Source organism: Nycticebus coucang, chromosome 17 (assembly GCF_027406575.1).
Source record: "Nycticebus coucang isolate mNycCou1 chromosome 17, mNycCou1.pri, whole genome shotgun sequence".
NCBI lineage: Eukaryota > Metazoa > Chordata > Mammalia > Primates > Lorisidae > Nycticebus > Nycticebus coucang.
The window spans coordinates 57,194,130-57,198,549 of record NC_069796.1 but is presented as its reverse complement, the minus strand read 5'-3'; the positions used below and the strand labels follow the sequence as shown (position 1 = coordinate 57,198,549).

The 4,420-nt window shown below is 35.2% G+C and overlaps 1 non-coding gene across 1 annotated transcript; it reads left to right on the top strand.

Annotated features, from left to right (window-relative positions):
- Positions 1–535: 535 nt before the first annotated feature.
- On the top strand, positions 536–642 carry LOC128569356 (U6 spliceosomal RNA). Its single transcript, XR_008375319.1, has one exon. It is a non-coding gene; the product is annotated as a U6 spliceosomal RNA (small nuclear RNA).
- The last annotated feature ends 3,778 nt before the right edge of the window (positions 643–4,420 follow it).

Here is a 4,420-nt window from a genome sequence, read left to right as displayed (position 1 = left end):
AACCAAGAGATGAACACAGACACTTATCATCATTTGATCTTTGATAAGGCTATCAAAAATACAAATTGGGAGAAAGATTTCCTATTTAACAAATGGAGTGGATTGGCTGGTGACTTGTAGAAGACTGAAACTGGACTGACACCTTCTTCCTCTAACAAAAATTGACTGTCCCTGGTTAAAGGATTTAAGACATGAAACTATAAAAATTCTTAGAGAGAGTACATAGTAAACACTTGAAAAAATTGGCCTAGGAAAATCCTTTATGAGGATCCCCTGGGCAATTGAAGCAACATCAAAAATACATTACTGGGATCTGATCAATCTAAAAGACTTCTGCACTGCCAAGAACACAGTAAGTAAAGCAAGTAGACAGCCCTCAGAATGGGAGAGAATTTTTGTAGGTTATATTTCTGACAAAGGTCTAATAACCAGAATCCACAGAGAACTGAAACTTATTAATAAGAAAGGAACAAGTGATCTCATTTCATTGTGGGCAAAAGACCTGAACAGAAGCTTCTCTGAAGAAGATAGGCGCATGCTCGCTTTGGCAGCACATATACTAAAATTGGAATGATACTGAGAAGATTAGCATGGCCCCTGTGCAAGGATGACACGCAAATTTGTGAAGCATTCCATATTTAAAAAAAAAGAAGAAGAAGAAGACAGGAGCACAGTCTACAGACCCATGAAAAAAATTCTCATCATCTTTAATCATCAGAGAAATGCAAACCAAAACCACATTGAGATATCATCTAACTCCAGTAAGAATAGTCCACATCACAAAATCCCAAAACTATAGATTTTGGCATAGATGTGAAGAAAAAGGAACACTTCTGCACTGCTGGTGGGAATGCCAGCTAGTACATTCCTTTTGGAAAAAAGTTTGGAGAACACTCAGGGATCTAAATATAGACCTGCCATTTGAGCTTGCAATTACTCTACTAGGTGTATATCCAAAAGACCAAAAATCACTTGGCAGCAAAGATATATGTACCAGATTGTTCACTGCAGCTCAATTCATAATTGTCAAATCATGGAAGAAGCCCAAGTGCACATCGACCTATGAACGGATTAATAAATTGTGGTATATGTATACCATGGAATACTATGCAGCATTAAAAAAGATGGAGACTTTACCTCTTTTATGTTTACATGGATGGAGCTGGAAAATAATCTTCTCAGTAAAATATCTCAGGGATGGAAAAAAAAATATCCAATGTACTCATTACTACTATGAAACCAATTTATAATCACTCACACTTTCAAATGAAAGATGAATGTAGCCCAGGATGAAGGAGGGAAGGGGTGAGGGATGGAAAGGGAGGGAGAAAGTTCAATAGAGGGAGGGTTAATGGTGGGACCACGCCTATGGAGTATATTGCAAGAGTACAAGTCAAATCTATCTGATATAGAACACAAATGTCTTAACACTGTGATTAAGTAAATGAGGTGAAAGCTATGTTAATTAGTAGGATGTAAACACTCCAATTTGTACAAATAATCAACACATTGACTCCCACAAAAGCATAAAGATATTCATGATCTATGTATATATGACTTAATAAAAAAAAAGTAAAAAAAAAAAGAATTCTATACCCTACAAATATATCCTTATAAATGAGAACAAAATTGAGAATTTCAGACCCTGTCCCAAAAGAAACCTGAAGGACTTTTTCACTGAAATTACTAAAGGGCATTCTTCAGAAAAAACAAAAAGAAGATTGAAGACTCAAGGAAAAATATAAAGCAATTAAAATGGTAAATGTGTGTAAATCTTTTTTTTTTTTTTGTGGTTTTTGGCCGGGGCTGGGTTTGAACCCACCACCTCCAGCATATGGGACTGGCGCCTTACTCCTTGAGCCACAGGCGCCACCCAATGTGTGTAAATCTACATGACAATGACAATAAAATAGAGATTAAAATGATAATAAAAAAGAGAATAAAAGTAAACATCAATAATTCTATGCAATTTAAGAGAGATTTAAATGTTTATAAAATGTTCTAAGATGCTTGCTTTGTCTAAGTACCAATGAATATTAGAATTGGCAAGTAAAGAATACATGTTGTAATCTGGTAGCAGTCATCCATTGCCATTACAATGCTACCTAAAAAAGTAACCATAAAATCTCAGTGGCTTAAAACAGTCTTCACCAATTACTACCAGTCTGAGTCAACATAAGTAGCCCTGCTTCAGGTTATAGTTTTATGGGTCTAAGTCTGCCCCACATTTTGCTCCTCTTCCTGGACCAGCAGGCTAGCTGGGGCATGTTCTTCCCATGGCAATGGCAGAAGAGATAACAAATTTTAGTCCCATACATATGCCTTGTTTTCTAACATTCTTTCCTTCCTTTTTTTTTTTTTTAGAGACAGAGTCTCATTTTGTCACCCTTGGTAGAGTGCTATGGCATCACAGCTTACAGCAACCTCCAGCTTTGGGGCTTACCCAATTCTCTTGCCTCAGCCTTCTGAGACTACGGGTGCCCACCACAAAGCCCAGCTATTTTTCCGTTGCAGTTTGGCAGGGGTTGGGTTTGAACCCACCACCCATGGCATACCAGCGCCCTACTCACTGAGCCATAGGCGCCACCCTGTTTTCTAACATTCTATTTGCCAGAGCATATCATATTGCCAAAGTGAAAGGCAAGAGCCAAGAAAGTACAATAAACCCCCCAAGAAAAAGTAACACAGTTTAAAAGCAATAATTTATCAAAGGAAAATAAAAGTGTAATAGTAAAAAAAAATTAATCTGGAAGAAAAAACTGAAAACAGAGAAAAAACAACATAGAACAAAGTGGCAAATGGAACACAAAGCAAACACAAAATAAGATGGAAGATTTAAACCCAAATATACACTAAATAAAATTATACTAATAAAAGGTATTAATGCTATAATTAAAACAATAAAGATTATCAAACTAGATTTTTGAAGCTCTTTAAAGAAGAGTCATATCTGAAGTACAAGTCTGAGTAGAAAAAGAGAGACTACTTACCATGCAAACTCTAACCAAAAGAAGGAACCTATGATCAAAAATGTTCACCCTTGGAAGGGATCAGGTGGCTGTGCCAGGGAATCCGATCAAACATTTCTTTAAGGAAGAAATAATGCCAGAGAGTAGGAAAAGATTACTTCCCAGTTAACTTTTGAAGCCAACATAATCTTGATACAAAACATGACAAGGACATTATAAGAAAGAAAAGTTACAGAAAATCACTCAGGAAAATAGAAGTAAAAAATTCTAAACATTATATAGATTAACTTAATATATAAGTCATAGAAAAGATAAAATATCAGGACCATGTTGGTTTCATGTCAGCAATGCAAGTTTAGTTTAACATTAAAGATCTAAACAAAGTTAACTGCCACATTATAAAAATAAAGTAGAAATATATAACCATCTAAGAGGATACAGGAAAGCCTTTTGATAAAACAACATTTCTTCACAATAAAAACTTTTAGCAAATTGGAGTTAAAAGGAAATGTCTTTACTCTGATCAAAAAAAAGTATTTACAAAAAGGTTTATAACTATATTATACTTTATGGTAAAATTTTAATATTTCTCTTTGAGTTTAACTTATATAAACTCTGTTAGACAGTAAAATAAGAAATTAAAAACATAAATGATTGAAAAGGAAGATATTAAATTATATTATTTACAGATGATATCATCATTTATACAGAAAACTCCAAACAATCTATGGATAAATCATCAGAATTATCAAGTAAGTATAGCAAGTCCATGGAACAAAGTCAATATTAAAAATACCCAAAAGAAAAACAAAATAAAATTTAAACAAAATTATAATTTATAATAACTTTTAAAATTCCAAATACCTTGGAATTAATATAATAAAATACATACAATAGTAATATGCTAAAAATCATAAACTAGTGATTATCAAAGAATAATCCTGGGACCAGCATCATGAGATTACATGGCAACTTCTTTTTTTTTTTTTTTTTTTTTTGTAGAGACAGAGTGTCACTTTATGGCCCTTGGTAGAGTGCCATGGCATCACACAGCTCACAGCAACCTCCAACTCCGGGGCTCAAGTGATTCTCTTGCCTCAGCCTCCCAAGTAGCTGGGACTACAGGCGCCCGCCACAACGCCCGGCTATTTTTTGGTTGCAGTTTGGCCGGGGCCACCCTTGGCATACGGGCCGGCGCCCTACCGACTGAGCCACAGGCGCCGCCCACATGGCAACTTCTTAGAAATGTAAATACTCAAGTACCTCTGATGTACTTAGAATCTGGGATGGAACTGGCAATCAGAACTTGTAACAAGCCCTCTAGATGATTCTGAGGTGTACTAAAGTTATGATCTGTTCTAAAGCATTATTAACAGATCACCTAAGAAAGACAATATAAAACCAGCACATTGTACCCTGTGATTGCATTAATGTACACAGCTATGATTTAA